The sequence below is a fragment of the Dermacentor variabilis genome, chromosome 6, assembly GCF_050947875.1.
Source record: "Dermacentor variabilis isolate Ectoservices chromosome 6, ASM5094787v1, whole genome shotgun sequence".
Taxonomy (NCBI): domain Eukaryota; kingdom Metazoa; phylum Arthropoda; class Arachnida; order Ixodida; family Ixodidae; genus Dermacentor; species Dermacentor variabilis.
In genome coordinates, this window is record NC_134573.1 from 30,883,639 (window position 1) to 30,907,607 (window position 23,969).

Sequence of the window (23,969 nt, forward strand, 5' to 3'; positions counted from 1 at the left end):
ACCTAATTCTAAGTACACGGGGGTTTTCGCATTTCGCCCCCATCGAAATGCGGCCGCCGTGGCCGGGGTCCGATCCCGCGACCTCGTGCTCAGCAGTCTAACACCATGACCACTGGGCAACCACGGCGGGTCCCGCAGGAGTTGTACGCCTCATTTAACCTACAGTGGCACCCTATTTGATCAGTCAAGGTGGACCAATCTGAGCTCGGTTATACCGCATGGATGGCACTCGGCTCGAGAACCTGGTATTTATGACCTGAACATGTGTGGCCACACATAATTGAGGATATATAATTTTTTTTGTTTTTTTTTTAGGAGGGTTTCCGTACAGTGATAAAAGGAAGAAATTACCTTTAAAAAAAAAAAAGGAACATAACATGTGATTTGAACTCGTGATCCTTCAATGTTGCCCGGAAAGGTAGCTCAGTCGGTTGGTTCGTCAAGCCAGCGGTTACTTTCAAGCGCCATAGCTCCTGCTCCGAGCCTCATACTTATGTAGAAAGGGACTGATGATGTCCGCGGCAGTCGATTCTGAGTGGTTGGAAGGCATAATTTCTTGGCAAAATGGCCGCCAGAGGAGCAGCGTGAACTCGAGCGGCTTTAGAGACTAGGACAACTGCCTTAAAGTATTTAGAATTGAGGGGTAGTTTCGTTAACAAACTATAACACGGCAATCAGCACTCGAATATAATTATAACCCTAATAATAATTGTAAATATTCGTCTCATCTATAGTATCTAAAGCGCGCGCTGTTTCTTGCCTCTGCGTGTAGTAGTTAAGAGAGTCAGTTTAAGGGCGGAGAAGAGGGAAGGAAAGGAAAGCAAACTTGCAGCGCCGTGGTTTTTAAAGCGCAACCGTGGTAGAGAAACGGAAAGGCGATATAAGCATGCGTGGCCATGATACGCACACGACAAACTGCCTTACAATATTTAGACTTGAGGGGAAGCTTCGTTAACAAACTATAACACGGCAATGAGCACTCGAATACGACGAGAGAAATAATTGAGACGTGGAAAATTCCCTTGAAATAAATCTGGTTTGCGAGACAAATGCTTGTATGTATTGAATCTCTTAAAAGATGAGGGGGGAAATATGCGCTCACCGAGAGGGCATCGTCCGCACGAGACCACCAGCAGGCTCCTTACGGGGATGTGGAGAGCTTCGCGGCCGGAACGAAGCCCCCCCTCTCCGCCGGCCAGGCGTGGAAAACGCGCTTTCCGATCGCTCAAGGTTGCGTAAGAATAGTATAGTTCTAGCGTCAAGGAAAAGTTTTAACAGGTGCGAGGACGGCACGCATAGCGTGGGAAGCTAGCCGCCGGAATAGCTATCTTCGAGGGCTATTCTATATTATATTATATTATACTTCGAGAGCTATGACTGATGCTTTTCTATATATATGTATTCATCTCATCTATGCGATCGCATGCGCGTGCTGTTTCTTTGTCTCTGCGTGTAGTAGTTAAGAGAGTCAGTTTAAGGGCGGAGAAGAGGGAAGGAAAGGAAAGCAAACTTGCAGCGCCGTGGTTTTTAAAGCGCAACCGTGGTAGAGAAACGGAAAGGCGATATAAGCATGCGTGGCCATGATACGCACACGACAAACTGCCTTACAATATTTAGAATTGAGGGGTAGTTTCGTTAACAAACTATAACACGGCAATCAGCACTCGAATATAATTATAACCCTAATAATAATTGTAAATATTCGTCTCATCTATAGTATCTAAAGCGCGCGCTGTTTCTTGCCTCTGCGTGTAGTAGTTAAGAGAGTCAGTTTAAGGGCGGAGAAGAGGGAAGGAAAGGAAAGCAAACTTGCAGCGCCGTGGTTTTTAAAGCACAACCGTGGTAGAGAAACGGAAAGGCGATATAAGCATGCGTGGCCATGATACGCACACGACAAACTGCCTTACAATATTACGACTTGAGGGGAAGCTTCGTTAACAAACTATAACACGGCAATGAGCACTCGAATACGACGAGAGAAATAATTGAGACGTGGAAAATTCCCTTGAAATAAATCTGGTTTGCGAGACAAATGCTTGTATGTATTGAATCTCTTAAAAGATGAGGGGGGAAATATGCGCTCACCGAGAGGGCATCGTCCGCACGAGACCACCAGCAGGCTCCTTACGGGGATGTGGAGAGCTTCGCGGCCGGAACGAAGCCCCCCCTCTCCGCCGGCCAGGCGTGGAAAACGCGCTTTCCGATCGCTCAAGGTTGCGTAAGAATAGTATAGTTCTAGCGTCTAGGAAAAGTTTTAACAGGTGCGAGGACGGCACGCATAGCATGGGAAGCTAGCCGCCGGAATAGCTATCTTCGAGGGCTATTCTATATTATATTATATTATATTATACTTCGAGAGCTATGACTGATGCTTTTCTATATATATGTATTCATCTCATCTATGCGATCGCATGCGCGTGCTGTTTCTTTGTCTCTGCGTGTAGTAGTTAAGAGAGTCAGTTTAAGGGCGGAGAAGAGGGAAGGAAAGGAAAGCAAACTTGCAGCGCCGTGGTTTTTAAAGCGCAACCGTGGTAGAGAAACGGAAAGGCGATATAAGCATGCGTGGCCATGATACGCACACGACAAACTGCCTTACAATATTTAGAATTGAGGGGTAGTTTCGTTAACAAACTATAACGCGGCAATCAGCACTCGAATATAATTATAACCCTAATAATAATTGTAAATATTCGTCTCATCTATAGTATCAAAAGCGCGCGCTGTTTCTTGCCTCTGCGTGTAGTAGTTAAGAGAGTCAGTTTAAGGGCGGAGAAGAGGGAAGGAAAGGAAAGCAAACTTGCAGCGCCGTGGTTTTTAAAGCGCAACCGTGGTAGAGAAACGGAAAGGCGATATAAGCATGCGTGGCCATGATACGCACACGACAAACTGCCTTACAATATTTAGAATTGAGGGGTAGTTTCGTTAACAAACTATAACACGGCAATCAGCACTCGAATATAATTATAACCCTAATAATAATTGTAAATATTCGTCTCATCTATAGTATCTAAAGCACGCGCTGTTTCTTGCCTCTGCGTGTAGTAGTTAAGAGAGTCAGTTTAAGGGCGGAGAAGAGGGAAGGAAAGGAAAGCAAACTTGCAGCGCCGTGGTTTTTAAAGCGCAACCGTGGTAGAGAAACGGAAAGGCGATATGAGCATGCGTGGCCATGATACGCACACGACAAACTGCCTTACAATATTTAGAATTGAGGGGTAGTTTCGTTAACAAACTATAACACGGCAATGAGCACTCGAATATAATTATAACCCTAATAATAATTGTAAATATTCGTCTCATCTATAGTATCTAAAGCGCGCGCTGTTTCTTGCCTCTGCGTGTAGTAGTTAAGAGAGTCAGTTTAAGGGCGGAGAAGAGGGAAGGTAAGGAAAGCAAACTTGCAGCGCCGTGGTTTTTAAAGCGCCACCGTGGTAGAGAAACGGAAAGGCGATATAAGCATGCGTGGCCATGATACGCACACGACAAACTGCCTTACAATATTACGACTTGAGGGGAAGCTTCGTTAACAAACTATAACACGGCAAAGAGCACTCGAATACGACGAGAGAAATAATTGAGACGTGGAAAATTCCCTTGAAATAAATCTGGTTTGCGAGACAAATGCTTGTATGTATTGAATCTCTTAAAAGATGAGGGGGGAAATATGCGCTCACCGAGAGGGCATCGTCCGCACGAGACCACCAGCAGGCTTCTTACGGGGATGTGGAGAGCTTCGCGGCCGGAACGAAGCCCCCCCTCTCCGCCGGCCAGGCGTGGAAAACGCGCTTTCCGATCGCTCAAGGTTGCGTAAGAATAGTATAGTTCTAGCGTCTAGGAAAAGTTTTAACAGGTGCGAGGACGGCACGCATAGCCTGGGAAGCTAGCCGCCGGAATAGCTATCTTCGAGGGCTATTCTATATTATATTATATTATACTTCGAGAGCTATGACTGATGCTTTTCTATTTATATGTATTCATCTCATCTATGCGATCGCATGCGCGTGCTGTTTCTTTGTCTCTGCGTGTAGTAGTTAAGAGAGCCAGTTTAAGGGCGGAGAAGAGGGAAGGAAAGGAAAGCAAACTTGCAGCGCCGTGGTTTTTAAAGCGCAACCGTGGTAGAGAAACGGAAAGGCGATATAAGCATGCGTGGCCATGATACGCACACGACAAACTGCCTTACAATATTTAGAATTGAGGGGTAGTTTCGTTAACAAACTATAACGCGGCAATCAGCACTCGAATATAATTATAACCCTAATAATAATTGTAAATATTCGTCTCATCTATAGTATCAAAAGCGCGCGCTGTTTCTTGCCTCTGCGTGTAGTAGTTAAGAGAGTCAGTTTAAGGGCGGAGAAGAGGGAAGGAAAGGAAAGCAAACTTGCAGCGCCGTGGTTTTTAAAGCGCAACCGTGGTAGAGAAACGGAAAGGCGATATAAGCATGCGTGGCCATGATACACACACGACAAACTGCCTTACAATATTTAGAATTGAGGGGTAGTTTCGTTAACAAACTATAACACGGCAATCAGCACTCGAATATAATTATAACCCTAATAATAATTGTAAATATTCGTCTCATCTATAGTATCTAAAGCGCGCGCTGTTTCTTGCCTCTGCGTGTAGTAGTTAAGAGAGTCAGTTTAAGGGCGGAGAAGAGGGAAGGAAAGGAAAGCAAACTTGCAGCGCCGTGGTTTTTAAAGCGCAACCGTGGTAGAGAAACGGAAAGGCGATATAAGCATGTGTGGCCATGATACGCACACGACAAACTGCCTTACAATATTTAGAATTGAGGGGTAGTTTCGTTAACAAACTATAACACGGCAATCAGCACTCGAATATAATTATAACCCTAATAATAATTGTAAATATTCGTCTCATCTATAGTATCTAAAGCGCGCGCTGTTTCTTGCCTCTGCGTGTAGTAGTTAAGAGAGTCAGTTTAAGGGCGGAGAAGAGGGAAGGAAAGGAAAGCAAACTTGCAGCGCCGTGGTTTTTAAAGCGCAACCGTGGTAGAGAAACGGAAAGGCGATATAAGCATGCGTGGCCATGATACGCACACGACAAACTGCCTTACAATATTTAGACTTGAGGGGAAGCTTCGTTAACAAACTATAACACGGCAATGAGCACTCGAATACGACGAGAGAAATAATTGAGACGTGGAAAATTTCCTTGAAATAAATCTGGTTTGCGAGACAAATGCTTGTATGTATTGAATCTCTTAAAAGATGAGGGGGGAAATATGCGCTCACCGAGAGGGCATCGTCCGCACGAGACCACCAGCAGGCTCCTTACGGGGATGTGGAGAGCTTCGCGGCCGGAACGAAGCCCCCCCTCTCCGCCGGCCAGGCGTGGAAAACGCGCTTTCCGATCGCTCAAGGTTGCGTAAGAATAGTATAGTTCTAGCGTCTAGGAAAAGTTTTAACAGGTGCGAGGACGGCACGCATAGCGTGGGAAGCTAGCCGCCGGAATAGCTATCTTCGAGGGCTATTCTATATTATATTATATTATACTTCGAGAGCTATGACTGATGCTTTTCTATATATATGTATTCATCTCATCTATGCGATCGCATGCGCGTGCTGTTTCTTTGTCTCTGCGTGTAGTAGTTAAGAGAGTCAGTTTAAGGGCGGAGAAGAGGGAAGGAAAGGAAAGCAAACTTGCAGCGCCGTGGTTTTTAAAGCGCAACCGTGCTAGAGAAACGGAAAGGCGATATAAGCATGCGTGGCCATGATACGCACACGACAAACTGCCTTACAATATTTAGAATTGAGGGGTAGTTTCGTTAACAAACTATAACACGGCAATCAGCACTCGAATATAATTATAACCCTAATAATAATTGTAAATATTCGTCTCATCTATAGTATCTAAAGCGCGCGCTGTTTCTTGCCTCTGCGTGTAGTAGTTAAGAGAGTCAGTTTAAGGGCGGAGAAGAGGGAAGGAAAGGAAAGCAAACTTGCAGCGCCGTGGTTTTTAAAGCGCAACCGTGGTAGAGAAACGGAAAGGCGATATAAGCATGCGTGGCCATGATACGCACACGACAAACTGCCTTACAATATTTAGAATTGAGGGGTAGTTTCGTTAACAAACTATAACACGGCAATCAGCACTCGAATATAATTATAACCCTAATAATAATTGTAAATATTCGTCTCATCTATAGTATCTAAAGCGCGCGCTGTTTCTTGCCTCTGCGTGTAGTAGTTAAGAGAGTCAGTTTAAGGGCGGAGAAGAGGGAAGGAAAGGAAAGCAAACTTGCAGCGCCGTGGTTTTTAAAGCGCAACCGTGGTAGAGAAACGGAAAGGCGATATAAGCATGCGTGGCCATGATACGCACACGACAAACTGCCTTACAATATTTAGACTTGAGGGGAAGCTTCGTTAACAAACTATAACACGGCAATGAGCACTCGAATACGACGAGAGAAATAATTGAGACGTGGAAAATTCCCTTGAAATAAATCTGGTTTGCGAGACAAATGCTTGTATGTATTGAATCTCTTAAAAGATGAGGGGGGAAATATGCGCTCACCGAGAGGGCATCGTCCGCACGAGACCACCAGCAGGCTCCTTACGGGGATGTGGAGAGCTTCGCGGCCGGAACGAAGCCCCCCCTCTCCGCCGGCCAGGCGTGGAAAACGCGCTTTCCGATCGCTCAAGGTTGCGTAAGAATAGTATAGTTCTAGCGTCTAGGAAAAGTTTTAACAGGTGCGAGGACGGCACGCATAGCGTGGGAAGCTAGCCGCCGGAATAGCTATCTTCGAGGGCTATTCTATATTATATTATATTATACTTCGAGAGCTATGACTGATGCTTTTCTATATATATGTATTCATCTCATCTATGCGATCCGATGCGCGTGCTGTTTCTTTGTCTCTGCGTGTAGTAGTTAAGAGAGTCAGTTTAAGGGCGGAGAAGAGGGAAGGAAAGGAAAGCAAACTTGCAGCGCCGTGGTTTTTAAAGCGCAACCGTGGTAGAGAAACGGAAAGGCGATATAAGCATGCGTGGCCATGATACGCACACGACAAACTGCCTTACAATATTTAGAATTGAGGGGTAGTTTCGTTAACAAACTATAACACGGCAATCAGCACTCGAATATAATTATAACCCTAAGAATAATTGTAAATATTCGTGTCATCTATAGTATCTAAAGCGCGCGCTGTTTCTTGCCTCTGCGTGTAGTAGTTAAGAGAGTCAGTTTAAGGGCGGAGAAGAGGGAAGGAAAGGAAAGCAAACTTACAGCGCCGTGGTTTTTAAAGCGCAACCGTGGTAGAGAAACGGAAAGGCGATATAAGCATGCGTGGCCATGATACGCACACGACAAACTGCCTTACAATATTTAGAATTGTGGGGTAGTTTCGTTAACAAACTATAACACGGCAATCAGCACTCGAATATAATTATAACCCTAATAATAATTGTAAATATTCGTCTAATCTATAGTATCTAAAGCGCGCGCTGTTTCTTGCCTCTGCGTGTAGTAGTTAAGAGAGTCAGTTTAAGGGCGGAGAAGAGGGAAGGAAAGGAAAGCAAACTTGCAGTGCCGTGGTTTTTAAAGCGCAACCGTGGTAGAGAAACGGAAAGGCGATATAAGCATGCGTGGCCATGATACGCACACGACAAACTGCCTTACAATATTTAGACTTGAGGGGAAGCTTCGTTAACAAACTATAACACGGCAATGAGCACTCGAATACGACGAGAGAAATAATTGAGACGTGGAAAATTCCCTTGAAATAAATCTGGTTTGCGAGACAAATGCTTGTATGTATTGAATCTCTTAAAAGATGAGGGGGGAAATATGCGCTCACCGAGAGGGCATCGTCCGCACGAGACCACCAGCAGGCTCCTTACGGGGATGTGGAGAGCTTCGCGGCCGGAACGAAGCCCCCCCTCTCCGCCGGCCAGGCGTGGAAAACGCGCTTTCCGATCGCTCAAGGTTGCGTAAGAATAGTATAGTTCTAGCGTCTAGGAAAAGTTTTAACAGGTGCGAGGACGGCACGCATAGCGTGGGAAGCTAGCCGCCGGAATAGCTATCTTCGAGGGCTATTCTATATTATATTATATTATACTTCGAGAGCTATGACTGATGCTTTTCTATATATATGTATTCATCTCATCTATGCGATCGCATGCGCGTGCTGTTTCTTTGTCTCTGCGTGTAGTAGTTAAGAGAGTCAGTTTAAGGGCGGAGAAGAGGGAAGGAAAGGAAAGCAAACTTGCAGCGCCGTGGTTTTTAAAGCGCAACCGTGCTAGAGAAACGGAAAGGCGATATAAGCATGCGTGGCCATGATACGCACACGACAAACTGCCTTACAATATTTAGAATTGAGGGGTAGTTTCGTTAACAAACTATAACACGGCAATCAGCACTCGAATATAATTATAACCCTAATAATAATTGTAAATATTCGTCTCATCTATAGTATCTAAAGCGCGCGCTGTTTCTTGCCTCTGCGTGTAGTAGTTAAGAGAGTCAGTTTAAGGGCGGAGAAGAGGGAAGGAAAGGAAAGCAAACTTGCAGCGCCGTGGTTTTTAAAGCGCAACCGTGGTAGAGAAACGGAAAGGCGATATAAGCATGCGTGGCCATGATACGCACACGACAAACTGCCTTACGATATTTAGAATTGAGGGGTAGTTTCGTTAACAAACTATAACACGGCAATCAGCACTCGAATAGTAGTATAGTATAGTATTATTTATTTATTTATTTATTTGTTTATTTATTTATTTATTCACTGCAGATTATCAGGCCGAAGGAGGAGTGGGCAGTACAAAAACTATGTAGTGGGTAGTACGAGGGCACGGAAGTTGCGAGTAATACTAAAATGTAGGAAAAATGAACATCCTGCGGCAACTGAGACAAAGGTATATGGCAATGAAAAATACATGGGCGCTATAACATAACGCTATTCCAAACTTTTCTCTTCCAATTCTGCAATCAGCCCTCCATGATTGGTCGACCCATCTGCTCGGCGCTGTCTGTCACGCCACGAAGACCGGGGACACAGATTGTGCAGGATTAGACGAAACAAAATTAGAATGATAATTCCTGATTCGACGCCTTTTCGCTATTAGTAATAAAGGCGTCGTCTGACCAATTGCTACTTGTCACAACTTTTCGGGCTGCACCCACTTCACTTGCCTGTCACGTGACGTCACAAAAGCGCCAAAACTCAGCGCGTTAATTTGACGTGTATGCGTTAAAGGCGTATTATTATGCCGAAAAAACTGAAATATTTTCTGAATAGCCGGAGACTGCCCCGTTCCGAAAGCAATCAAAAATGGCTGTCTGCCGATCACAGTAGTACTAACTACTCGAAACTGCCGGGGAGCATGGATTTATTTGCGAATAATAAAAAAAAAAGAATGCGTGGCTGTATAACGTTGTCGAGACCTTTCGGTGAGTAGACGACATCACTCGCCAAATTCTTCTTTGCTGAAGATCCCTTTTAGCAACATTTTTAAACTTCCGTTGCACGCCGCCGCGATTTTCGACCAGGCAGCGCAAGCTAAGGGATCGGAAGCGGACCATTCGCAGACGCCGGCCCCAATCTCCTCATCCGGCTTTCTACTTTCACTGTACTTGCTCGGCCCCATCGAAACTCTCTCCACTTGGGCGTACTCCTCGCTTCTTCTGAGCCAGTTAGATAAGAAAAATTGCACGATGTAGGGAATGCTATTGGGTTTGAAAGCAAAAGAAAGGGACAGCCTACAAACGAGAAGCGCGTTTCACTGGGCTTTTCAAACAACGCTGCAGGTTACAGCCCGATGCTTGCGTCTATGGTTACGCAAATTTCACGTCTAGACATTGGAATAAAAACATACTGGAATAATTTAATGTTATTGCGCCCCTGGCTGTTGCAAGTGCAAATAACAACAGAAAATTCAGCCGCTCAAACAGAAACAACGCCATCCTATAAAGCACCACGAGAATTATAAAAGTAAGGGCTAGATTGAGATGGGTCACTCAGGAGCGCCTCGAATGTTTTGAGCCACTCTTCTTTAAAAAAAGAGTGAGTGAGCCGTGGTTCAATATAAGTGAGCGGCAGTTCTTTTGGAGACAGGAAGCCGGTTCTCGTTCACTGAGCCGTGCCGAACTGTTATGGCAGAGACGGGTCTTCTGCTGGGTGCAACTTTCGCGCCATCCATTAGCGCTTCGAGAAAAAAACTGTCCTCCCACCCTTCTTCGCAAGAGTGGCAACCACTCCCTCGCCTTCAGTGCAGATGGGTTGGTCAGGAGGGAACCGGATCTCTTGAAAACTTTACTTACAGCGGGTACATAGAGAAAGATACAGCAACAACCACGAAGAAAAGTGCTGGCTTCCATCTTTTTTTTAATTTGAATAGCAAGCATATATATGACACCAAGACAAAAGCGCTCGCTCCAAAGCAAGTAGGCGGCATGGGTACGCGTTCAGAATTCAACCGAACCAAGAACGCCTCTTCAAGATGAACGAGCACGCATGCGCAATCTCAAATTGGAGATCGCACATGCGTGGTCGTTCATCTTAAAGAGGCGTTCTTGGTTCGGTTGAATTTTGAACGCGTACCCATGCCGCCTACTTGCTTTGGAGCGAGCGCTTTTGTCTTGGTGTCATATATATGCTTGCTATTAAAATTAAAAAAAAAAGTTGGAAGTCAGTGCTTTTCTTCGTCCTTGTTGCTGTACCTTTGTCTATGTACCCGCTGTAAGTGAAGTTTGCAACGGAATAATAGCCGCATTATCCCGTACCCAAACCCTGCTTCAGCAAAAGAGCGGCGGTTCTTTTGGAGAGAGCAAGCCCGTTTGCTCTCGTTCAGTGACGGTTCCAAACCGTTCCATCAGAGTCGCGTCGTCTGCTTGGATAAGACCCCTTAGTTGGTCTTTCAAAAGTAGCGTCTTTCCTCGATCTTTCCGGCCCCCCGCTCTCCCCGCGTGTCCTCCTCGCCGCCTCATGTCGCCACAGCCTCCTCCGCTGCCCCATTGGCCAATCCGCGTCATGTGAAAGCAGGCGTTGTGGTTTTGTGTGTGTATATATATATATATATATATATATATATATATATATATATATATATATATATATATATATATATATGTATATATATATATATATATGCATGCGTGTGTGTTCTTTCCAGCGCGCTCCCTCCGACCTCCATTCTCGACCCAGTGCGAAAGTACGCGCACACCGATTTATCGAGTGCGTTAGCGGACCAAATCAAGTGTGTTAGAGATGAAAACTTCATATTCAAGCCGTGCCAGAGAACGCGCGTACCAAACATTTTTTTTTGTTTTTTACCATCCGGTGAGCGGTACGCACAAAGGAAAAAAATCGTGGTATGGCATAGCGTCGGGCAGGCTGACACTGCTGACAGCAGGCTGAGGTTGCGAAAACCGTACCGCTTTGTGAAGTGCTGCGGTTGTTCATTACATTTTATATTGAACCCAGTTTACGGCTGCTTTTTGCAAGATGTGCTTGCGTATGTGTCTATGCTTCGCGCAGTCCTTAGCGCGTTGAAGCTGACTTTTTTTCAAGGTGGTCTCATTGTTGCATATAGTTTGGCCACGAAAGTGTTCGCAGCTACAATGGGCATGTAGCGTAGAGGCGACTTTGCTGAGGCAATTTATTTCAGCTCCACCAGAAGTTAGCGCATTGTGGACGCCTTTACAGGGATCACTAATGCTTAATAATGCAGTCGTTCAGCTACAATCTACGCCAACACGTGTTAATTTGGTTTGTGCTGTTTAACATATTTAACCTCCTGAAGCGACTGAGTTTATGAGGGAGGTCGCAGTGGATGGCTGCGGATAACTTTATTTAGGTCACCTGAGATCTATAGCCTGCAGTTTGAGCAAACAATACATAAGCCTGTAAATTCCTTTTTGGCGTTCCATAATTCCTTTCACACGGGCGCGGTAGCGCTGCGTCAGAAATTGGTGTCTGGGCGTGATTGTATTTCTTTAATAGATTATACTTTCTAGTTTAAACGTGTCACTATTTCGTTTTATTGCCGGCCCCTCCAGTACACCAAAGCGGCAACGGGATCACCAAAGCTAAAACCAGGGCTGGTCCTCGGGTTGGGGCTCGCCGAAACCTGTGCGTGCCAGGAAGGTACAAGATCAACTATCCGCAGTTGCGTCGCGGACAGCCAGCATTGTGTGCGAGCACTACCTGCGCTGCCTGATTTATTATAATCGCAGGCGTTCTCTTGAGGCCTCCGTTAGCATTACATGTGCCCTTCGGGAAGAGTAGTTGTAAAAAAAAAGCGCCTATCATCACGACAACAAAAGCACCCACTACAAAAAAAAAAAGAAAGCCCCCACCGTACGAGAAGAAATTATGGGACGCCAATGAGGAATCTGCACACGTGCTTTTTGCATTTCTCATCTACCCCGACTGCACCAGGACGCGTATTAGAGGGATGAACAGCGGCTACTGGCACGTTTTCGGTGCAGGATTATCGCAGCAGAGAAACGCCGCAAGAGACCACAGGCCCCCTGATAAGGATGAGCTTTGTCACTGCTTAACGTTGATGTTTTTATGCGTGCGATTCAGTAAATGGCTATCGCATGCGTAATATGCACTGTATGTTGCCTTCTATCACTTGCGACAAATAATTTCCATGTTTTCATTATGGAGTGTGGACGGAGTTGCCGTGCAAGCTACGGGTAGAGCAGTTATGTACTTTTGCATCCTAGTACCACGTCAGGAATTAGTACGTCTCTTGCAATTCGCTTTAATAATTAATCCTTCTTTTTCCTTCGGGTTTCATTGCTGTGAGAGCCTCACAGCACAGTGGACTTTGTGTAGTTGTGCGGTATATTTTCCTTGTCTGCAAGACTGTGATAAGCACCTTTATTGAAGCCATTTGAGGACTGTTTGGTACCAAAACCATATCGTTCTCTCGGTCTCTATACCCGCAGCGAGGGCTTCGCGTCTATGGTGCGGCGCTTCCAAGCACGAGGTCGCGGGATCAAATCACGGCCGCGGCAGTCGCATTTCGATAAGGGCGAAATACAAAAAAAGTCCGTATCCCTTGCATTGGGGTCACGTTAAAGAACCCTAGGTCAAAAAATTAATCCAGAACTCCCCATTACGGCGTGCCTCATAATTAGATCGTGAGCTTGGCACGTAAAACCCAAGAATTAAATGTGTTCTCTGTGTGTAGTGTTAAGTTGTAGGGACACTGCTCCATGCGAAAACTGACAACGCGAAATAATAGACAGACGCACAATACAAATATAAAATTAGCACTTTAACAACAGCATTACTGGTGCTAATGGAGGGGGAGTAAATATTTTTGGAACCTCTGTTCATTTTTCCATCACGTTCGTTCTTGTTAGGAAATTGCAGCCTCTTGCATTGAAATAGATAACATAAACAAAAAACGAGTTATTCTGCTGCGAAAACCACCGGTATGTTGTTCACGTTATCAATACCGTCTACGCGTGAAAACGTTGCTCCTGGCAGTCAGAACCCGTGCATCAGCTACACAAACCTGCAAAAGACGCAGAGAAGAAGTGGCACCAGATAGTTAAAATCTTCCGCGCGCCCGCCGAACAAAAATATCCTACAGGTACGTAAACGAACCTACGAAACCACGATCGCATACTTTCAGCACTTAAAACCTGAAAGTCTGGTAAATCGCGCGTCTTCGAGCAAATCGCGTGCATGCGCCGCGCTTCAGCAACACGAAGTCTCAACCTGCGATTGCTTCGCACCTTACGTAATAGTCATTTTCACTAGTCTATTGCGCACTCACAACACTGCATTATTGAGGCCGTTACTTGCTTAAAAAGCGAAATCGCCTCAAAAATTACTACGCAGGGCTCGAACGAAGTTTTGTGGGATTTCCTCCCGTAGCCTTTTAGCGTTAGTCTGTTGCGGCAGGGTCGGCATAGGCGGCGCCGCTTTCGAGGCCGCGCTGAGTGGGACAGTGGATCGGAGATGGAGGGAAGTGGTTGACGCTACTTTTAGACGCTACTTTTAGACAGGTTTTATGCTGGGTTAAAGCCTCTCAATTTTCCAAAAGGCGCGCCATTCTTAGATTTTTCCGCCACCCCTCTCTCCCCGACGTTTCCTCCTCCACGCCTCCTGTAGCTCCAGCCTCCTCCGCTCCCCCATTGAACAACCTGTGTCATGTGGAAGCAGGCGCAAGACTTTTGTATATTTTTTTTCATTCCAGCGCGTGCCGACCGCCCATGTTGGCCCTGCGCGATGAAAGTACGCGCAAACGGACTGATCGAGTGCGTTAGCGGAACAAATCGAGTGTGTTTGGGACGAAAACTTAATTGTGATGGCGTGGTGTTGCGCCTTCGGTTGCCGCAACCGACACAGCGACTGCAAAAGCCTTCTTTCTTTACCATCGGGCGAGCGCAACACAGAAAAAAGAAAAGTGTGGATACATAAGGATCGGACGGGCTGACTTCGAGGAAGTGGCAAACCACGCACGGCTTTGTGAAGTGCCACGGTTCCTCAAGCTCATCTTTTGAGCCTTGTTCACGCCTGCCCCTTGTAAAAGTGTACGTGGTCACGCTGTGCGTGCTTTTAGCGCGTTTAGGCTGAATTTTTTGGAATGTGCTCTCTTTGTTTCAGGTAGTTTCGCCGGCGAAAGTGTACGTATCTGCAGCTGGCCTATGACATAAGAACGACTTTATTCATGCTATGTTTTGAGCTCCACCAGAAGTTAGCACATTCTCGACGCTTTTGCAAGGCTCACTATCCCTTAAGGATGCAGTCGTTTAGCTTCGAATGTACGCCCACATATATTGATTTGGTTTGTGGTGATTAACGTTTTTAACGTCCCGAAGTGACTAAAGCTATGAGGGAGGTCGTAGTGGATGGCTCCAGATAACCTTATTTAGGTCGCCTGGGGATGTTTAACTTGCACATTGATCGTAGTTGTACGTGGGCCGGTAAAATCCTCGTTGGCGTTTCGTAATTCTCGCGCGGGCGCGGTAACGCTGCGCTAGAATTTGGTGCCTTGGCGTGATTGTATCTTTTATTAGATTTTGTTTACTGGTTGTAACAATGTGCGATTATTTCGTTTTAGTGACCGCGCTTCCAGAGTACCAAAACGGCAACGGGAACTTGTAATGTCACGTGCTCTCCAGAGGCCTCTGTTAGTCGTTACTTGTGCCCTCCTGGAGCAGTACATGTAAAAAAATATCTATCGTTGGGATTACCAAAGCACCCCGCAGCGAAAAAAGCGCCCCGCGACTGCTGCGAAATAGCGAGCCCGTGCGAGGAGAATTGCGGAACACCAACGAGGAATCTCTCCACAGGCCTCTTGCATTTTGCCTGCATCCCGGCTGCTGCCGGACGCGTCCTCAACATTGGAGGCATGAGCAGCGGCTACTCGCACGTTTTTTGTGCAGGATTATAATGGCCGAGAAATGCCGCAAAGAACCGCAGGCCTGCTCATAAGGAATAACATTTTTACTGCTTAAGGTTGACATTTTAGGCGTCCGAATAAGTAAATGCGTATCGCATGCGTCATATGCACTGTATGTGAATCTACGAAACCATGTAGGCATACTTTCTCGCTGTCGAAACATGTAAGTCTGGTAATTACGCGAGTATTACAGCAAACCGCGTGCATGCGTCATGTTTCAGCAACAAGAACTCCCAACGTTCGCGTGCTTTATGCCTTAAATAATGGCCCTTTTGTCTATTTTTTCCGCAATTCCAACACAACATTCTAAGGCCAGTTACCGACTGACGAAGCAAGATCTCGATTGAAAAAACTACTCCGCAGGGTTCGAACGAACTTTTCCGCGGATTTGCTCAGATAGCGTGTTAGCCGTCGTCTGCTACGGCAGGGCCAGCATGGGCGGCGCCACCGTCGAGGCCGCGCCGAGCGCAGGAGGAGGGAAGGGATTGGCGCTACTTTTGGAGATTGGGGGACTTTATGCTGGGTGCGACTTTTGCGCCATCTATTAGGGGTGCGAGAAAGCACCTTCCCCCCTACCCTTCCTCATAGGAGTCGCAACCACTCCCTCGCCTTCAACAGATGGGCTGCTCAGAGCAACTCGGATCATCTGAGCCGCCAAAGAACAAGTCAGCCGTGGTTCAATAAAAGTGAGAGGTGGTTATTTTAGAGCAAGGAAGCCGGTTCACTATCGAGTGAGCCGTACGAAACCGTCCTTCGAGAACCTGATCTTCTGCTGAGTTTCGTTGCTTTGTTTTCTTGCCGATGAGTGGTCGCCGGCGTGGGCAAACACGTGATACTCGTACTCGCTCTCTCTATGCGGTGTGCTCGGCAGTCACTTTGGTTTTGGATGCGTTATATGTAGCACCCCATGTAGCCGAAGGGAAAAATAAAGAGGCCTTAATTGGCAAAAATGTCGCAGTTCGTTGCCTGCTGCTGTTCGGACGTTGTCGCACGCCACTACGAAAATGAATTTTTCGTTGTATTTAAAGACAATAGGTGAACGTACTGTTTACGTTCTGGTCTTATTTTTGCTAATTAGTGTGGCCACGAAAATATCGCCCATCTCATCCACTTCCGTGCATTTTCTGAGCGTGTATCATTAGCACGTCAATAAAACAAGGCCATTGATCTGCGTGTTGTAATACGTCTTCATTTTTTGTCATGACGTATTTGGCATGATCGACAGTATAGCGCCGGCACCCAAGAAAAGAATTTACCAATCCTTCCACAACCAGAAAATTTGGGTAAGCATAACTCGTTCTGCGTGCACATGACCTTCGCTACTATTAAGTAACACAGAAGTAACGGTGCCGGATTGACTCCACTCCTCCTTCCCCAGCTCGCGATCTTCCCGTTGCTGTCAGATTGCCTGGGCTCCGGCGTCACTAACAGCTGGACCGGCGCGCCGTTGCGAGCCCTTTCACGGGCGAGTTCTCGCATCCGCTCGTCGAATACTGCCGGTTCCACGGGAAAAGGCAAACCGCGTGTCCATCCATTTTCTTCGAGTAAGCTGAATGGAAACGAAGCCGGCGCAGCGCGCGCGATACCCTCTCCCCCCTTTTACCTCCCCGGCGGAAGCGAAATGGCTCTGATTGGCTGCACACGTGGCGTAAGCGCGTGCCTATGCAGCTGGAATCCCTTCGAATGACTCACGCTTCGGTGTTGGCGCAGCTGTCAATCCATCAAACCTCCCTTTGCCGCAACTGCTCTGCTGAGGGAGCAACTGTTCTTTTTTTTTCTGCGTGACCACGACAACGCCACTTGTGCCGATGCAATCCAAGCCAATAGAAGCTTCGCTTGAAAAAAGCTAAAGGTACGCGAGGCAGGGAAGAAGGGGTGCGCGTGGAGACGGCAAGAAAGGAAAACAAGACTAGGCGGAAGAGCCACGTCGCGTAACACATGTTACATTTTTAATTGAACCGGTTCATTTTAGTGAGCTGAGTCGTTCCGAGCCACTAACAGAAGTAAGCCGTTCTGCCAGTCTCAATGGCAAGTTGAACTGCAATGATCTTTTTAGCCGCATGCATAGCAAATGGTCCCGAGATCCATGCGTATATATTTTTGACAGTTCTGGCTGCTTGTGTATGTATCTACGAAGACTACCACGCTCTTGCATGATCAAAAGAAGCGATGTTTGCGAGAGGCAGGGAAAACAATACAGATACATTTTCAATGGCACCCAATACATTAGTATCCTCACCTAACCTAACCTAACCACCGTCTCGACGGAAAACATAGCACTTAGGTGATAAAAGTTATCTACTTTTACGAGGAAATAGAAGAAAACGAACTATGCACTATCTTGTATCTCATGCGAGATTTTGAGCATTCGCTCACCGCCCTAGCGTTAAAACTAGGTCGCGTATAAATTATTTGAGCACCGACGCTGCATTTAAATTTAGATGATTTATATCTAGGTTTTTCTTCACCTAAACCGCGATTTGATTAAGAATAACGCCGTAGTGGGGAACTCAGGATTCGAAAGGTTTTCAAATCCTGAGTTCGTATGGAAATCATCAACCTACAACCTAAACTTTCGCTTCCATTGAAGTGCGGCTGTCGCGGCCGGGATCATACACGCGGCCTCGACCTGAGTATCTTAACTCTACGATCACAAAGCTACCACGGCGCACAGCGTTCTATTCGTGCCTTCAGTTGAAACTGTTTCGTTAGCGGAGAATAGTAACTCCCTCCATAATCGACAATAGACCGTTCCGGCTTTTACTCACTGCATCGTTCATCGTCAGGAAGAGGGAGCCAGCAGGTCTCAAACAGTTGGGTGGTAACGTGTCTAAAAATGATGGCGCCCATGCAATGCAACACCGAAACACAATAATGTGCTCGACTGATTTTTGATAGGCGTTGAAGAATACTGGTGCCAAAAGGGATGTTGCAAAACTTGTAATTCCTGCCTGACAGCATTTGAAGACGCAATAATTTGAAAGCTATTTCAAAGATAACCCACCGTATTGTTATGAGTCCATGCGTATATAAAGAGGCTGTAGTGAAGAGCGGACAAGAGGAGAACAAAGTGAGGTCTATCGTCCGCCATCTTTGTTGTTGCTGCTCCATTGTCAGTCTTCTTCACTATAAAGAAAGTTTGCACCCTTTGGAGCTTATCTTATCTCCAAGCAATAATCGTTATCTGCCTTGCTTCGTTTCCTCTCTTTAAACTGGGCGCTCGCTACTTTCCTGTCGAGAATGCTGTGTAAAGATCATAATGCGCAAGCCGTTTGTGACTAGGAAATACCGGGCTCACAGCGTTAAAGGAAATAAATGCGCACAAGACAGATAAAGATTATTGTTTGGGGACAAAATATAACCCGAAGGGTGGAAACTTTTTTTAGAGCGTTGTAGGTAGTGTAAACAAATCCCCTTTTCTGTAGACCTCCCCGTAATATCTTGGTGGAGTTTCGGTGTACATCACGGTGGGATGATGATCGCCGTGTACGTTTTGTCGCCCATCCGACAATGTCGACTGAGAGGGCCGTTGTTTAGGCTTGGGCTACCACAACACCGATTGTCTTGACCCAACCCCGAGGCCCTGGTTCCTTCTGCGGCACTGACACCACGGACGCCGAAGACTGGCTAATTGAATACCCACGATCCAGCAAGAGCAACCAGTGAAACCTAAGTATAATGCTGGATGTTATCATCTATTACCTCAAGAAAACGGCCCGTGTTTGGTTCCAACCACAGGAAAAGAAATTAACCAGTTGAGACACCTTCAAGCAAAAAATGCAGGAACTCTTTGAGAAGCCATTTGGGTGCCAGCGAGCTGCCAAGTAGGAACTTTGGTGCCGGGAACAAACATCTACTGAAATCTAAGTTATGTATATTCAATATGTAATATCACTATGACGGCGGGTCGACGAAACGATGGCGGAAGTTGGCAAAGTCAGCCACATTCTTAGAGGCACCGCCGACGACGGCTTTAATTTATTCGTGTACGAGGACTACTCGACCATCGACGACATTGTAAGAGAGTGCCGACGCTTTGAACAAGCAAAAGGCCGTCGTGTCTCACAACAATGTGCTCAGCTCCCTAATACCGCCGCTACCTCATCGTGTGATGGCGTGCAGCAACCTACTGCCGAAAACGTGCTGCGTCTTGTCCGACGCAAGATTGAGCCTGCGTCTCCATTGGTTCCTCAGGCTCGCTCTTACAACGAGTCCCACCCGGCAGTGTCTTCGGTTCAAGTTGTCGTACGCGAAGGGTTCGCGAACGCAGGCATCCGTCCTATCTCTGCTGTTAGTAGCCCCATGGTCAGCAATTTCTTTCGACCTCCCCTCCCACAATCGAACTATCTCGGATACCGCGACCCAAACCAGTTTCGCACGCATGACCACAAGCCAATATGCTTTACCTTCAATGAGATCAATCACACTTGTCGATTGATCACGCCATTGTCGCTATTGTCCGCTTTCACGTCCTCGTCCCGCGTACGCTTACCGACCGGAAGAAAGCCGGTGCTTGCCCTTTCACGTCCGCAATGACCCGCCGCGCTAAAGTCTTGCTCCTGTGATTTCCCATCGCTCGCCGTCCTCATACCCTCACCGTCCCACTTCGGAAAACTGACCAGTCCAAATCCTGTAGGTGATGTTGCATTCGCCAACCAACCTGGAAATTCTCTGTAGACCCTGGCCACCGACAATAATACCACCGTAGTTAGGACTGCATTAATGCCAGCCGCCTCAATTTTTTACTCTTCTGAGCGAAACTGGTCGATGACACAGAGAGTCTCTCGCTATTGTTGGGACCATCGACGAATTTCGCCCTTACCTAACATTCTACCTTTCACCGCCGACACTGACCACCATGTTCTTTGTTGGCCATCTTTTCTCAAAGATGCCACTGGTCACCTCGATCGTTGGGCGCTGCGGCTTCAAGAGTGCTCATATACAGTCGTTTATAAATCTGGCCGCTTGCAGCAGGATGCCGACTGCCTCTCTAGATACCCCTATATCCACCGAAGCGACTCCGGCCCTTGTGTTCTTTCCATTTCTCAACCCTTCCACATTGCTACCTAACAAAGCCTTGACGCGTCCATGTGTATGAACACTAAAAAGTGCTACTACCACGCTCCTGATCCTTCTCTCCGCGTTTTGTACCGCGGAATTACACGATATATCGTCGCACTTTACTCCCTGGCGGTGTTGACCTGTTGCTTGTCATCCCTGCTCACCTCCGTTCCACTGTGCTGGCAAAGCTGCCCAACGCACCAACGGCAGGCCAGCATGGTGCGTCATCCACATACAACCACGCACGCCATCGTTTCTATCGGCCTGGGATGTCCCGTTAAGTGCGCTGTTACGTAGCTCGTGCGACCTTTTCCACTCCTGGAAAAGGTCGACAATGCCACCTGCGGGTCAGCCTCTGGACATTCCGTAATAGCCATTACACCGCGTCGGCCTTGGTTTAGTTGGTCCGTTTCGCCGTTTCGCTTATGCGCCTCTGAAAACAAGTGGGTCGCCGTTCTAACAGAATATGCTACGCGGTTTGCGATTACAAACACTTAAAAACCCTTAAATGTTCTACGCATGCACTTCCCACTAGCTGTGCCACCGACGTTGCATACTTGCTGCAAAACGTAATACTCCAGCGCAGGGCTCCTCAGTGACTGTTAGCCGACCCGGCAGACAGTTCCTGTCGAGAGTACTCAATGATATTCTAAAATCTTGGGCGATGCAGGATATATTGACTACGGCCTACCATCCCCAGACGAATGAGCTAACAAGACTCCTGAACCGAACACTTGCCGGCATGTTGGCAATGTTTGTCTGACGATCACCAGGATTGGGACGCGGCATTACCCTTCGTGACATTCGCGTAGAACACTTCCAAGCATGAGACCGCTGGTTATTGGCGATGTTTTCTCTAATGCGGTCACAACTCTGCATTACACATGGACACCCCGGTGCTTTCTTCTGGGTGACACCCCCCACCCCCCCAATTGAACATACTTCAGAGACTATAGCCCGTGCTAACCATGCACGTCAAGTTGCTCACACTCGATTTTCTGAGTCACAGTGACACCAACAGCCTCGCTAGAACAGGCACCACAGAATCACCGATTTTGTATCTGTATCGTTCGTCCTCTGGTGCTCCCAACACGACGTGTCGGACTGTCAGAAAAACTGCATTTCAGTTACACCGCTCCATATCGGGTGTGCCGCCCAGTGACAGATGTCACTTATGAAATCCCTCTACCAGGGCTTTCGTCATCATTTGCTTATCCTCGCACGGACGTTGTGCACGTCCGTCTGAAGCCCTGTCGTGTGCCGCACACCTCTTAATGTCTTGTGTGTTAGTTCGTTCATGTAGCTTTGTTCAGCTGCGCCGAGTCGGTGCTTTCGCCGCCAGAGGCTAGTCTTATGAGTCAGTTGTCCTGTGGATATAGAAGGTGCGTAAGTGTAGAGCGGACAAGAATAGGACGAAGGTGAGGGTTATGGTCCGCCATCTTTGCTGTTGCTGCCCATTTTCCCTCTCCCAGTGCATCTTGTAAATATACCACCTTTTCTTTAGATCTCCCGTAACAGTGCTTTTGATTATATACATTTTTCATATCTACAGGTGGCTAGCCCAATTCGCTGCGAAACATACAGTAGACATAGTTCGCAAACTTACGTTTTAACAGGGCCATGAAAAGAACTAGCTGCAGGGGGACGACGCTTCGTGAAGAGGGTTGTGCCCCATCCGTGAAACTTATAAGCGAATGGAAACAAAGTAATAGACCTAATGGTCAATTTAACTCGTTGCGCCTCTCTCTAGCTTGGAGTGGCTAAACCAGGCGCTAAACCAAAATCTTTGCCAGCAGAGTGTCGTACAAGCCAAATGTGAGACGCGTTCTTAGCCCATAACGGAGAAGGTGGGCTTCAGCCATCTACAAGCAAATGTAGGAAGAGTGTACAACGAGAGAGAGAGAGAATCAGCTTTTGTACTGAGCCCTTAATGACGGTTGGTGCGCGCTGGCACCAGAAGGGGGGGAACCTTCTTCTCAGGTACCATATGTGTCCAGCAGCTCCTGGCCCCTAGCCGCCAGCGCGAGCTAGGTCGATAGGTCCGGGCTGCACAAGGAAAGACACTTGGACTGACGGGGTGGTGTGGTGCGGTGAAAAGAAAGCGAGGAGTAGTCATGGGACCGGAGCAACCAAAAAGCTAACTTCCTGTCACATACTTTCTCCTTCTAGTATCATACATCTATCGCGTTAGTCTGTCATTTTTAATGTGCAGTTGAAAGTTCTGTATGGGGTTATTCATCTTACGCATGTGCGTGTTTGAAATATTTGTGAACCACCGTCTCGACGCAATGCCTGCTGCTGGGGCAGTAAAAAATATCGACTCATACGAGAAACTAAAGAAAAGCGAGGCACACAATGTGCGGCATCGCAGGACGCACACGCACCGACTTTGAGTGTTCCATCATCGCCATTACCTTATCGCGTTATTTCTTTATTACACAGGTTTTTATGCGTGAGTGATCTTTATTTGCAGCCCCTAACCTTTTTATTTCCGCTGTCTAGTCGTCAAACTTTCCTGGCATCTGCGCAAATTTTGTTTTGTGTCAGTCATTGTTGAGCTCGTGTTAACGGGGAAAGAACGAACGCCCTGTATCCTTTCTGAGGATTCCCGCTGGTCTCATAGGAAACAATGGTTATAAAATAATGGGTATAAGAATAATGGTTATCAAAACAATGGTCATCAGAATAACAATGAAACATGAAGTGAACCAATCAGATGCGTCATTGGCGCCCTATTTCCACCTTTAAAAATTTTTTGTAATGCGTGCGACGGAGCGTTCATAGGGCGCTCCAAAGCAACAAGTCGAATTTATTGGTATGTGTACTCCGTATGTTGCTCCATTTGAACAACTTGAGAGTATTTTTACGAGCTTACGTTATGCACTATACGACACTCTTTACGGTAATTATGTTAGCTATGTAGGGCAACGAAGGCTATGAACCAATTCATGCTATGAGGCGGCAGTCGCTCATCATGTGCAGTGCGTAATTCACTCATAATACTAACTAAACGTCATAGCATTAACGTCACTCTCTGTTTTCCTTTTTCTGAACGCAGTCAAAAGTGGCTGGAGCCATGCTCTTCGACTTGGACATGGATGACTATGATGGAGTCTGCGGGAAGAACCATGCGCTAACCAAGACTTTCTCGAACTTACTTAATATGTCGTGACGTACAAGCGCTCCACTGAAAGGACGTGCAGTCATATACCTTTATTAACCGCGGACAGTGATTTAACATTGTGTGGGAGAAAATCTGCAATGCACATGTGTTATTCATAATTTACTTAAGCATCCTAAACTTGTACTTAAAATGTCTTGAGTCTGAAGTTTGCGTTCACGTAATTTTTCTCTTTTGTACGAGATACTAATTATTGCCTCTCATTTTAATGACAACCCTTGTCTCGAAATTTAACACCATTCTTACTGTTTTCCTCTAGAACGTGCATGAATGCATGAATTGGTTTTGTTTGAAAGGTGAAGCATTTGCAGGATATTCTGAATCTCATTCGCAAAGCCGAT